Source organism: Falco rusticolus, chromosome 2 (genome assembly GCF_015220075.1).
Source record: "Falco rusticolus isolate bFalRus1 chromosome 2, bFalRus1.pri, whole genome shotgun sequence".
Taxonomy (NCBI): domain Eukaryota; kingdom Metazoa; phylum Chordata; class Aves; order Falconiformes; family Falconidae; genus Falco; species Falco rusticolus.
The window spans coordinates 113,924,046-113,938,636 of NC_051188.1; the positions used below are offsets into that span (position 1 = coordinate 113,924,046).

The following is a 14,591-nucleotide window of genomic DNA, read 5'->3' on the forward strand; positions in this document are numbered from 1 at the left end:
GGAAGGACTGGGAGACCCGCGTGGGCGGGCAGGGTGGAACAGCTCAGTGCCCGGCTGGCTGCTGTCCCCATCCCCGTCCAAACCACGCTGCAACACAGCAATTCAGCTCCATGGAAGGAAAACCAAAGTATTGCCAGACCTAAGCCTTCTCAAACCGAGGAAAACCAGCATGAGACTGACTTTTCCATCCTGAAAGTTCAAGAACACGTAGGGGTTTATACATCACGTGTTCCAATCCTCAACCAACCTTCCAACAATAACTAAGTGTGGATGGTTATTGCAGTGGAGGCACATACACCATAAAGCAAATTTCTGACAATGAGCTTACAGCGTTCCCTTGGACACAGAGCTGTACAGACCAAGCTGGTACTCACCCCTAGTTCTTTCCTCTAGAGCCCTCCATAAACATTTATCTCCTTGGAGACTGAAATCTGGGTGTATTCACCAGAGGTTTGGAGCTGGGGGGTCTCTCCTGGAACAGAAGTCATGAAAAAAAGGCAATAGACTGGAATGACTAGGTTTTGCAGCCTGTATGTGTTCAGGATTTGAATATTTCTGCCAAATCAAGCTTCTGCTGAGTCCGTCTCAAGTTCCTCGGCCCTCACCTCATGCTGTGCATGACAGCAATCATCTCATGATGATTGAGAGTGGTACGGAGTACACAACCCTATTCCTGTGTCTCAATTCTAGGCCTAGGCATATCTTGGATAGTTGTTCAGTCATCTGGTATCTTCCTGCCCTCTCCTGACAAAAAACACCCTAAATACCCTGCCTTTTTCTTTACAGAATTGTAATTTGGTTGGGGACACTTGATGGCTTTTATCAGCCAAAGCAACCGGCATTACTTGTGTCTTCAGTACAATTTTCCCTATTTGTGCTTGCTATCAGTACATCATCCCCATACTGTATTAACGCAGAGTTTCTGAGTAACTATCCTGTAAACCTGTCACTAAGATTTTCAAAAATAAAGTCAGACAATCCTGCAAACCCTTGAGGAAACGTAGTTCATGTTTACTGTTTCCCTTGCCAGGTAAAAGCAAAAATATGAGGTTCTGGATGCACGGTTATACTGAAGCAAGCTGGGCACAAATCAATCATTGTAAAACGTTTTGTGTTAGCTGGTATCACGGCTATAATTGTTGAAGGATCAGAAACTAGTGAGTGCTGTACAGTTATGCATTTATTTATTGCTCATAAGCCTTGGACAAATCTATAAACTTGTCTTCCATCTGAGCCTAGTTTAGGGGTTTTAACCACCAAGACATATTACAGGAAGACTCGCAAGGAGTTAAAATCCCTCTCAGCAGAAAATGTTCAATTATTTGTCTTATACCTTCCCTTGCTTCCTGACATGATAATAGGTACGGTTTTAAGGAGGGAGGTTTGTCTGCCTTCACTTCTATCCGTACTGGGTTAGACAACCTCAATAACCCTACGTCTGGGTGCAAAAAACCCTCAGTACATCTGAGTTCCTGGGGCGTTCCTATCCCTTCTTCACTTGCTACAGCAGTCATGATGTTTTGGCACATCATCCATCAGGAGTCACTATGTAATTCCTTGTGGTGTACACTGCAACTCTGCCCATCGTTTGCGCAACGAGTATCTCCCCACAAAATTTGCTGGTGCCGATCCCAACAGCAGAAAAGAATGATGAACGCACCGTGGACCTCTCTGTACCACCATTTCCTCTGTCCCGGCTACAAACGTAGGCTTACCTTCTACTCCTGCATTTTCTTTACCCTTCATTCTTGATCCTTCATGGGGGGTCGTTAATGTTGAATGAGCTGTGCTGCTATCTATCAGACATGAGTCAGTCTTATCTCTAGTTTTCAAATCTATAATTGGTTCCTTAAGAGTCCCTTGGGAGGATTACTTCTGTTTTCTCCGTCCACTGCTAGGGCTTGGGGATCTGGTAACCATCACTGTTCATCGCTTTCGTTCAGCTCCTGACTGATTTGATTTTCCCTTCGTTGCTGCCATAGCCTCCCTCTCAGGACCACAGAGTATTCTCCTTTCCAGTATCTCCCTTTTATTGCAGTAATCCTTTGGTCTTGTCTGATTTAGATTTGTTTCCCTTATTTCCATAATTATTACCTCTTTGCCCCCTAAAATTCCTACCTCACAAAGCAGCTGCTAACAAGCTAGCCTTCTCTTCCTGCTGTTTTCCCCTCTGCCTAGCCTTAGCCTCATCCCTTCCATTATACGTGACCGCTGCAGCACCTACTGTCTCCCCCATCAGCTGCCCTCACCAACCCAGGGAACGCTGATTAAAACACCTCTTAATATCTGGGGCTGCTTCATCTACAAATAAGGAGACAAGCAAAGACCCATTTTGCAGGGCTTCGGGGCCCATTCCCCCAAACACCCAGAACTGCTTCCCCTGCCCAGTTAGTGCCTTGTCAGCATTTTTTTTTCCTTTGTCCAATTAGCCATTCTTCTAACGCTTTTCAAAATAAACTTAATGCATCTAATCCTGCCTCGGTCTGATAATTCCTGTCTGGCTCTGCATCCAACCACGCAGTCCTACCATCCAGAGCAGCAGCCCGTTCTCAATTTTTCTCCAAAATCAACACTTACTCTTAAGGGGTAAATACAGTTTCCAGTAACCAACAAACATCAGGGTCATACGCCCTAAAAATTCCCCTAATCGCCTGCTGAAACTTTTCCAGGTTCAACCCTGGAGTCAGGGCATTTGCTGCTGCCACACCACCAAATCTGCTGGCCCAAATGGCACACATAACTCTTGTTACGGTTGCCCCTACCGCTGGAGGAGGAATAAGCACCTCCTTCAGCAAAGCTTGCACAGCTGTTGGAGGGAAAGCAGGAGGTGCAAAAGGAGGAACTGAAGGAGTGGTAAAAGTCGATAGCAGGCAAAGGAGACAAAGACACATCTATAGCAGCTGCTGGAGCTCGCATGAATAGCGGTCACTAAGGAGGTGCCTTGGGTTTGTCGTTATTATTTATCTTATTTTTGTAAGACTGGTTTGTATAATCGCCACTAGATCTATCATGTCACTAATTATCCCAAATAAACCAGTCACTGATGTGAGGTGGGAAATGGTCTCCCAATAGTAGCTTTAAAAACTTTAGGTGGCCAAAGTTAAAACTACCCACTGATGGCCACCTTTGATCTCTAGTCCCAAGTCATATCCAGCCAGGTACCTTGACACAATTCCACAGCCCTTTTTCTTGACTACCCACGGGTACCTAGCAATTTTGCTCCAACTATTCCAGATTTCCGATAACAAAGTACCTTTCGCTACACCTTGTCCCATTTCCGAATTAAAGGAATTATGTAGGAATTCAACTCACCACCACCTCACCTCTTTCTGGTGGGTTCCAGCGCACTCCCTGCGACAGACAGAAATAAACTCACCCAGTCCGTGGATCTGACACTCCCCAAGAGGTTCTGGAGTTGACCAGTGGACAAGGGGGTCCCACCTGGGCTACAAATTCAGTTGCAGAAGTGATTTGTGATGTTTGTCGACCAAGGAAGAGAGAGACACAAGGGTAGAACAAGAAAATGTTTATTTCATGATCATGAGACCCCCTCCTCCGTTAAAGAAGATATCCAAAGGGATTTTCGAGGAGTTTATATACAACTTGAAACGAAAGGCTAAACATAAGCATCCCATAGCACACAGACACACTTTTGCCCTGTCCCATCACATTCAGAATCTTTGAAGTGCTCTCAGACACCCAGCATCGTGCTGCCTCTGCCTTCTGGTGGTTAACAGAGGAACTTCAGAATCCCAGATGTTCCCCTTCAACTGTCAAACACAAATGATTACTTACTATTCTTCTCCTTAGGGCAACCTGCTAACGTTCCTTCTAACGACTGTTATCTGGCATGCTAACCTCAGCAGCTATCTCTTTAATGACAAAAGCCAGGAAAAGATATTAAAAAAAAAAAACAACACACACACACACACACAAAAACAAAAAGCAAAAGAAAAAAACCAAAAACAAACAAACAAAAAAAAAACCCTGCCAGACAGCCAAAGCATATGTACTCAGGACAGCAAGCTAGACCACCTACACCTGGACACCAAGCAAGCAAGAGCAATGCTCACCATGACCAGTCTGCAAAACAGTCTCTACCTGGCCAGCCAACAAGCCAAAACTACGCTCCCAAAACCGGCCAGAACCAGATTCTCCCCTGCTGGGCACCAACAGCATCTCCCTTCACCAGGCTGCCAGGTACACGCTCACCAGCCCCCAGCCGGAGGTGCTCTCTCAGGCTCACGGCCCACAGACTCCATCTCCAGCCGTGACACTAAGGCTCCTGCACAGGCAGGCCACCAAGAGCCACACGCACCCATGCGCCAGCAAGGTGGGACACTACCCCATACCCCAGGCAAGCTGCCAGAACCCTACCAGCTAGCCACAAACCTGTAGCATTTGTCCTGGTTGGCCAGCCAGAGCCCTAAACCACTTGCCCCGGCAAGCCAGCCAGAACCCTACGTCCCCTGACTGGCTAGCCACAGCCAGACACCACCTGCCCCATTCCCCAGCCAGAGTGCCGCAACACCGGAGCCAGCCAGCAAGGGCCCTAAAATCACCCGTCCTGGCCAGCCAGAACCCTAGAGCACTTCCCCAGCTGAGTGCCCAGAGCCCTAGACCACTTGCCTTGTCCTCAGCCACGTGGAGACAGAGGCCACCAGCTGAGCTCAGCCAGCTCCAATGGCACCATCAACAGCCAAAAGGGAAGTTAAGTGGGTACTTACCAAGAGGGTACCCCATGCAAAGGATACGGCACTTCCACATCATCCTGCCTGGTGTCCTGCAGCTTCACGAGGTCTGAGCCCTGCAGCAGGTGGCCACGGCCTTGTGGTGTCTCAGGAGTCCTCCCCACCGGGAAGCAGAGCTTGAGGTCCCCTCCCATCCCCTGCCACCAGCCCTGCCCTCCCCTACCAGCCACTTTGTAGGGGTTAACAGGTACACGAAGGCTAACAGAACGGCCAGAAAAAGTCATGGGGTGAAATAAAGTAAAAACGCACGCAGAGAAGCTATTGGCCAGAGGAACGAAGCAGCCACAGCAGCACGCACCAGGTCCACGGCAGCCCCCCGCAGCCAGCCCTGGGCTGGTGAGCCCCAGCAGTGCTTCGCCCTGGCCAGCGGCACAGCACAAGGTTCACCGGGCAGCTCCGGCCGCGTTCGAGCGTAACCTCCGACCGAAGCAGACACAGCTCTGCTGTCCCTCTCGGCAGAGCCTTGCATCCAGCTCCAGTCACAGGGCTGGCGTCTGGGTGTGAGAGGATGGAGAGGCCTGAAACCCTGATGAAGCTGGCACATCTCCTGCTGATTTAATTGCCAACCGCTTTTAGTAGCGTCAAGAAGTGCACTGCAAACCCGGGGCATAGAAGATCTTATCAATAAACATCTAAGACTCACAGTAATGGCACATGCGGAAAGTTGAGGAATTTCAATCATTAAAATCTACAGTCATCGACTCAGAGTAAAATCCACAGTCATTGACTCAGAGATGTGGTATACTTACACCTGTTGTACCCTCTGAACTGCATGACAGACAAATGTAAGCTTTCCTTGCCAATGTAAAGTCACCCAGTTAGTGCAGCAGACATGCCAAGGTCCCACAGCTAACCACTTGGCAAACTGAAACTCATCTGAAGTAGCAGTCAAGGAACTTGCTGCATTTACTTAGCTTTCCCCTTGTAAGCAGGAAGACACTTTAAGCTGAAAACCCATTTTAGAAACTCCCTTTCCATTACATGCTCCAATTTGCAATTTTTAGTAGCCATTCTCAAATCCATCAAAGCTTTCATACTCAGTTTTCAGATACTTTGTACTCATCAGCGCTTAATTTTTCATCACACGGTACGAGATTGTATCTCCAGAAATTGTTCATTGTAATCAGATCATAATGTTTCTCAATCAGTCTAAACCTACGCTCCCTGAATTCTCGCAGATCAACAGCAGAATCAGCTTTTTAATATTTTTCCTATAAATACACAATAGGGATTTAAAGAGCTCTTGCACCATGAAGACTCATAAGCTGACACCACAGACTGGAAGGCAAACCTGAATTTTGCCTTCAGACAGGGTATTTTCTGTGATAAGCCTGAATGTGAGCTAGCAGGTGATTCTCTTCAAAAATACACACATTTCCTTTCCAGACACAGTAGGAGGAGCAAGAGCCACTAAGATAGTGAGTTACTACCCTGATTAAAGTTCAACAAGAATATTGCGAGCAGTTTTAAGAATCAGAAGTTCACGAGGGTGTGGACAGATTGTAGGCTCCACAGCAAAGCAGTAACGACCCTGTGAGAACAAGGAGAGAAATGGGTTGGGTTCCCCCCCCCCCCCCCCCCGTGAAGAAGGGCACTCAGGAAGCAGGACTGTAATCACAGTCATCTGTTTTGCTCTGGGGCTAGAATACAAAGCCATCGATTTTATCTACAAAAGGAATGTGTATTGAGATATACTTAACAATTAAACAGTTCATAATGACATTCAGGAACATTTTTTTTAGCAGTAACAAAAAAAAAAACCTTCCATTCAACATTCTGTTAGGAAAGATATTCCATGAAGCACACAAGCAGCACCTGATAACTAAGATAAAGACACCTTCAACTTCCTACACACCACTTAAGATAAATTTTAACACAGGTATTGCAGAAAATACAACACCTAATTACCAAGGCTGTTCATTAATGCCAGTTACATACATGGCTACAGCCATTTGCTAGCCACATTCTGTTTTCTTTCCTTTTCTTTTTTCTTTCTAAAACAACAGTTCCTAAATAAAAGCTGCTGTGTGTTCTTCAGTGCAGTTCCTGTCTCCTGATATAGCTTGATGTGACTTCTATCTCAGCAGCACATTCTTCTAAGTGAAAAACAGAAGTAAAATCATGCTTAAATCTACCAAGATAAACTGCAGTCTCATTAACATTTAATGCGTTAAGATAAAGGCTTAAGCAAAGCACCCACATCCACTAGAGCTGTTAAGGTGTTGGCCCTGTTCCCCTGTCCGTTCAATCAGGTGCACAGACCACCCAAGAGGAGATGGGGACTGAGGTCAGAGCCCTGATCTGGCCTCCAGAAATCCCTGAGGTCCTTCTCATTCCACCTGACAGAGCTCCAGCTACCTTGGAAGCATTTCCACACAGGCTTACAAGTTATCTGCTGGGAACTTGCATGCAGGCAGAGCTGGTTTTTAACAAGGCAGCAGATAACAAATTAAGTCCCTGAACAGTTCCCTGAGAACCACAAGAAGGTCCATTTCCTCGTCATGCTGAGGAAGCATTTTTCTTGGATTTGATTTAGGAAGAAAGAATCCTACTGCGAGGTCACAAGACATAGCAAGAGTATATTATGAATCAGCATCCGTCATATACACTAATGCCCAAGGACACATCTTGAATATTGTCTTTGACACTGTCCAAAACCCAAACAGCAAGTTTTAACAGCTTCCCTACAAAAGTGGATCCTAACATTTCCAACAGCTGCTATGTCGGAAGTGGAAACAAATCCTATGCCTTTTGTCGTAAGTTGAATTTGGCATGTCCGAGTTATAAAATTACTGTGGTCTGGATGAAAATAACTCCCATACAAATTATAATTGCTTGCTTCTAAAAAGCTAACTGCTTTTGGGCAAAGGCTGTTTTGCCCTGACAGGCAAAGAGTCTGCCTACATTTAAACCACCTGCCATAACACATTTGCCTAGCTAATTCAAAGTAACATAGGATGCACCTCAAACAGCCAAAAATGCTTCCTGCTTGTCTCTTCTGTCTACCCATCCAATGGACACATAGGAAAAAAATTTCTCAATTTCTCTCGTTCCCACTCCCAGGAAACAGAGGAAGGGCACTTATTAAATGGCACAAAAAACAAGTCACCTCAAACAGCAGTGTCGTCAGAACCCAATTTATATTCCGAGTTCTCGTACTGCTCTGGCTCGAGTCAGAGATGGCAAGTTCAAGCCACTGAAGCACTAAAGATGAAATTGCCTTCAACATCCAGGGCTCTCGGGAGGGCAAGGCAGCCAGAGTGCTTTGCTGGGTACTGACAACATTAAGGGAGCAGCACAAGGAAGAAACTCATTCTCATCCTCCTGGCTATGAAATACAGGAACTAGAGTGAAAGGTGACATGGATGACAGGGGTTACTGGGAAGAGAGCAGGTATTTATTTTTGTGGGTCCTCTGGCAGCCCTGAAATGACAAGCAGAGGGTGGCGTTGAGAGCGAGGAAAGAACTCGAAGTGTGGAACCCTCGAAGAACTGCAACATCTCAAGGGTCAGGATGCTCAGAATAGGGAGGAGAATCCTAATCAGCACCTTGCAGGTCCCTAAATCTCCACGTTATTCCACTGTGGGTCAGACCACATGAGGGCTTAGGCAGCTTTCAGTAAACCTTGCTGGACTGGGTTGACCTCAATAGCTATGTTAACACATATTTCAAATAAAGATCAAATTTTCCTAGCTGGTAAATTCAAGCACTGGATGAAGTGACAGAACAAGATTTGAAATGAGGTCTAAATTTAGCACCTAATAACTAAACACGGAAGTTCAGTAAGAGCTCAGCACATTTCACAGCTTAAGTGGTTGGGTTTGGAAGTCTAACTGTTAACATCCCGATTCCAGACTTGCAGCACAAGTGTAGGTGCTAATTGCAAGGGTAACAAAACTTAAATCAAAAATACCACAAGTCAGTGTTCTCACCTAGACTATCGCATGAACTCAAAAACAAAAGCAGAATCTGCCAACCGTGAACAGATAATCTATAGATTGTAACATAAACAAGCATCTGATCCAGGCAGCCCAACACAGAAAGACAAGGACTTGAAAGTGAGAATTTACACCCACCACGCACATACAACTCAAATTTTCTTCAGCAGACAGTGCTGGGAGCTGTTGCACACCCTGGCCATGTACTGCCCTGCATCCTCTTTCCCGATCACGCAGAGCCCCAACGTCCCATTAGGAAAGACACAAACACACTGGCCATCTCCAGCATTGCCATGCACCCAGCGTGGCGAGGAGGTACCTCCCCTGTGCAAGCTGATCTGAAAAGGCTGCTACAACTGGGGGTAGTCAAGGTCAAAACCAACATAGTCACACACTCACCCATCTAATGTGACAGGGTGAGCTGAAAACACAGCGCACAGAAAAAAAGTCATTAGCAAACAGTTTAACATAATTACACCCACTGGGCTGAAAATCCAGCAAGGACACAGGTTTGAGAACATCACCTGGGAGTTGGGATTTAAGAGTGAAAATTGGGATTCAATTCCAAATCCAGCTACTAAAATATGTGATCTCAAACTAATCACTCAATCCGGGCTTGTCCAAGCGCCATAGGTTATGCACAGATGGTTTTGCAGTAGCCTTCCTCCTTAGCAGCTTCGTAAAGCTTAAGTGAGAAATTTCTTTAAACTCCTGTAAGAGATTTTTGGCGAAATAAAGCCACAAATGCCATAATCTGATACTTGTTGAAAAGTACTCCAGACAGCTAATGAATCGGCCATTTTTCTTCTTTGTAAATACAAAGGCACAACTCATACTCAACTAATAATATCTAATAAGCCAACTCTGTCAAATTATATTTGTTTTATTACTATTACCTCACTAGAGTTTATTATGGCACTCCTTCAAACATTAAATCTTTAAGAGGAAGTTGTAAGCTTAATTAATTAATATTCTATTTTTAATTGCTTGGCTTTTTCATATTCCACATATACTGACATAATTCCATTAGCTGAGGTCTTTTATTTCCCAGTGGAATTAATTTCAAGCGGAAGCTACTTAACAACAGCAAGTGCAGCAAGCTAAAACACTTTAGGAAAATAATTTTGTTTCAACACAACACTCAAATGTTGTCCTGGTCCTGCAGCTAATAAATCCAGCAGTAAAACCTCTAGGAACACATCCACACCAAACGAGATTTTTCCATCCCAGTTTAGCATCAAAGCATGCTGCTACTAGGGAGTTACTAAGAATTAAATAAACTTTCTTTACCTTCAGGAGTAACAACTGCCCACAATGCAGCCTGGAAGGTGAAAATAGGTAGTATTTCAGAAGTAACCTTTTCTTTGCTATTATGTATAGACTTCTTTATGGCCTTGTTCACCAGAAAACCTTTAAATCCCGCTAGCGTAGACCCCCAGTGAACATTACTTGAAGTAAGAAGGTGAGGAGAAATATTTAAAGTATTCTTGCTTGCTAATCTTTTCCTTACTCTGAAGACAGAACTGTCAGAGTAACTATTGTGCTCGAAAAAAAAAAAAAAAAAAAAAAAAATCCTGTGGTTTCAACCACTGTCAGAGCCGTATCAGCTACGAACTTGTGGTTAAGTTTCTTTTTTGCATGCCCCAGTGCAACAGTGAAGGTTAGCACTATCAGACAATTTTTCACAGCAAAAGAGAAATCCAAGGAAAAGGTGTACCTGCAGGTCAGCAAAGGAAGATTTATTGCTGATGATGGACTTGCATGTCTGTACAACTGCTCCTCTGGCACTCTGCAAAAATATTCCAATGCTGCAAAAGCTCCTATTTGTGTTCGGTAAGGTGCACGGCTTTATCATCAAAAGTGTGATGATGTCTACAACAAAGAACATTACAGTTACCTGCAGTACCAGAACTTTGCTCAAGGAAACAAAATGTATGTAAAATAGCACACCACCATACAGCAACCCAAAGCAGTGCCACGCAACCAGCTCAGCTTCCAGTTTTACCTGAGCGTGTCCATGGTTAACCAAACGAAGCCACAGGAGCACAGCACTTCTGGATATGCCAGAGGAGCGTATGCGAAGAAACCAAACGCCCGCGAGTCTCCAGAGAAGTCCATGGTTCCAACACCTCTCTGCCAGCTAAGCAGTCACTTCAGAAAGTCAATTTATATCTGGGGTTCACAGAATCTGACTTCCCAGCCTGACAGACAGCCCACAAATTAGGGTGAAGTTTCCCTTCGCAGTACATGCGCTGCACCAAGGCTGCAGCTTGAGCAGTGAACTACTGATTGAACCTGCCTCCCGTTCACCCCCAAACCACTGCCTCTGCTTCACCAAGGAACAAAGAAAACTGCCCATAGGGCTGAGCGGACACCCAGGATGAGCAACAAAATGGACAGAACTTCTGGGAAGGAGAAAAGGCTGTCTCTTTGCTTGTCAAGCAACACCTTGGACCCAAACTCAGCAAACACAGGGTCATAGAAGACCACGCATCCACGAGCCTTAGAATGAAACAAATGCCAGCTGACTCATGCTATCCAAAATAACTGCTTGCTGTGGTTTGCACTCATACAGAAATGAGAGACATCTCAAAGCCAACTGCCTGAAAGACCTCAGCCTGACAAAAAATATACACTGCTATACAACCAACAAGTCAAGCACTTCTCATGTGCAAACTTTACCAGAGAGATTCCATAACCCTCACTGCTACCTCCACTGGCTATGCATTTGATCACAAAATACAGCTTTGTGGGTCATCTTTACTGACTTGTTTCAGAAAATACAGAGACTGTGAAAACCACAGCACTCTGAAAATGACCTATGATTACGCATTCAAAAGAAAAGGGAGGAAAACCTGCAAACTAGCTTCATTCAAGACAAAAGCAATCAAATTAACAGCAAGAAACAAGCACAAAAAGCCAGCAAATAGAAACAGTCTAAACCATGCACAATCCTGCAGCTACTCAGAGACCTAAATGAATAGGGTGATTTAATGAAGCCAGATAAATAGCCGGATGCTTGTCAGTGCCATCGGCAGCAAACATAATTCAGCTTCAAAAGATCTCTGAAGGAGAGCAGCTACACCAATAATTACCATTTTTTGCTGTAACAAAGATAGACAGCGCACCGCCTCAGATGCACCCTCCCCAGTATCAAACCTTCCACGGCAGTCTACATCTGGACTAATTAAATGAGCTCCACAAGCAGTGCAGGTCCCCAAAGGCATCCATTTGACCTACTGCAGATCTACCAGTGATGGTACAGGTCCTCTTCCTTCCTGCCGGCCAGCTAAACTGGTCATGTTCCTTGTTATGTGGAAAAAGGCAACATATTTAGGTAGTCAGTAAGTGGCTAAGTCTTTACACAGCCCAAAAGAGCAGCAAGACTTGCTGAAGAGGGGCAGTCAGTATTTTAACTATAGCTTTATCCTGGGTTCAAAATGACTTGCACCATTAGTCATACTGGTCTTGTTAACATCGTGTCCTTCATAATTCTCATGCTATGACAGAGACGCACATGCGGGCAGGTATACACGTGTCTGCGCACATACTGCTGGGCAGCTCGATTTGAGCTTTTTGTTTTAAGAGTTGTCTTTCTTGTCCCACCCTCAGGCAGTCATTGTAATTAGAGAAGCTCACAAGAAAACCAGCCCTCTCCAGCCTGTCTTTGATAGGCTTGCCCTGCAAAACTTTCATAGACTACTAGACTCCAGTACTCTCATAATTACCTGAACTGTTTAAAAAGTCTCCTTTGTTACTCATTTCTTCTCAGCACCCGCAGAGTGCTGAAGCCCAAATAATTTGCATATACCATTACGTTTGGGGAGATAAGGCATGTGCATGCAATTTCAGGTACACAGTTTCACTGACAATTTGCCAGCCACTCAGTTCCAATTGAAATGAAGCTGCAACGGGATCCAAGGCTGCTATCTTTTACATTGCATAACACAATTACTCTGACGAAGCCCACAAAATACATATTTAAACAAATAACCACGTTAATGTAACTCAATCCCTGGACCAATCATCACCTACAATGAAGTAATTCAACACCACACTGCCTGAGGGAAGAAATGGGTAAAGACTGACCCCTTCAGTACACAAACATCTTATTCCCCAGATACCACAGAGCAAAATCCAGCTTTCTTAGCACAACCTGGGACATTTATCTAATTGAAAAAAATTAAGAAAGTAGAGTTAAAGCTGTACAAACAAGTTGCAAGTTCTCTCTGGTGAAAAACAAGCTTTCAAATAAAGATGGTAATAACCACCTCATTCGTGGTTCTCCTTCCAATTCTCCCAACAATTGTACAAGGCATGTTGCCCATTCTGGTTGGCTTCCCAGTGCTGTTAACTACCTGATGTCCCTCCACACACAAGACTGTATTAGCACTATCTTGCTACTTCCTAGAAAAATGAATGCATACCTGTCACTTCCTCTTGCCTAACTTCTGCTGCTCAGTATGCTGGTTTTGCACGTGATTTCTAAGTACCTAATCAGTGCCCTGACGCAGACTCTACAGCCCCAAAGAAAGTGATCTCCTAGTTCACTCTGAGACAGATGTAGAATGAGGGCACCGATTCACAAGTCACCAAGTACAATGTTCAAACGTCTCTGTCTGTTAAAAATACACTAGTACAGTACAGCATGGCAAGCTTCAGCAATGCCAGACTCAACACACTATTGCAGGGTGTGACCTAGGACATTTGCCTTTTTCTTGAGTGTTTCATCCATAATGCTTAAGCAAGCCTTTTTTCCTCACAGACAGAAGTGTCAATTGTAAGGGAGTTATATGAGGTGACTGCATTATACACTGAAACACCTCAGTGTAAAACAAGAACAAACTCCAGTGCTTTACCGCAAAACTTCTGCACTTCAAAGACACTTTCCCCTAGATATGTTGAGTTCTTCCTCTAGGTCACCAAGATTACATGTGCAGCTTAATTAAAATAGAGAAATTAGTAGGCAGTATTGTTTGCAGATACAAAAAAATCAAGAGAGTTACAATAAGAGGCTTACTAGAATATCACGTTCAGATATTCTGGAAGTAAAACACTATTCAAACAATCTGTATAACTGCAATGCAAATAATAATGTAAGTTACGCTGCTGGGATATGTGGGTCAGGGAACACCACAGCTGCAACCATGCAAATGCAATTTGCAGAGAGGACCTTTGGCCAAAGTAGTCAGGTCACAGAGAAGCAAGATTTTAGGGGTTTCACAGAGGAAGCCTCACTTCATGTTTGCCTTTCTTAAAGGTAGGCCTTTAGCTAGATCTGCAGTGTGACGCCGTACGGCAGCCTGTCATGGTTACTTGGGAAGACAAAGGCCGTAATGCCAAACACCGGCTCCCACCCCCTTCTTTCTTCTTCCGTTAGTTTATATACCTAGCATGACGTCCCATGGTATGGAATACCCCTTTGACCAGCTGGGGTCAGCTGTCCTGGCTGTGTCCCCTCCCAATTCCCTGTGCCCTCCAGCCCTCTCACTGGCTGGGCCTTAAAAACTTGAAAGTCCTTTACTAGTATAAACATTACCCAGCAGCAACTAAATACATCAGTGTGTTAGCAGCACTGTTCTCACACCACATCCAAAACACAGCACTGCACCTGCTACTGAGAAGAAAATTAACGCTATCCCAGCCAACACCAGCACACAGCCCTTTTCCAGCCACCGCGGACACAACCACCACTGGTTAATGGAAACGGGCGGCATAGGCCAAAAGGCAGCCCGGGCTGGCAGTTCCGAGCACCTCACAACCGCAAGGAACACCGCCCCCTCCCCTGCAGCCGCCTGGCCCTCACACGCAGGCCGCAACAGGCAGCCTCCCTCCCCGGGCCTAGCAGGCCGCAGGCCCTGACCCCGGCCAGCAGGCCCTACCCCGGGCCCAGCAAGCCCCG

At 45.2% G+C, this 14,591-nt stretch overlaps 1 protein-coding gene across 6 annotated transcripts in view; it reads right to left on the minus strand.

The window, feature by feature from the left end:
- The window catches only part of LOC119143614, a 33,641-nt gene extending 19,050 nt beyond the window's left edge, over nucleotides 1-14,591 (minus strand). For 3 of the 6 annotated variants that reach the window (XM_037378040.1, XM_037378038.1, XM_037378039.1), the window contains exon 1: nucleotides 375-10,010. The gene's annotated coding sequence lies outside the window, so the exon portion shown is untranslated. Of the gene's footprint in view, nucleotides 1-374; nucleotides 10,011-10,406; nucleotides 10,562-10,694 lie in introns of those variants that run through there. The other 3 variants (XM_037378036.1, XM_037378041.1, XM_037378037.1) reach the window with 3 other exon arrangements.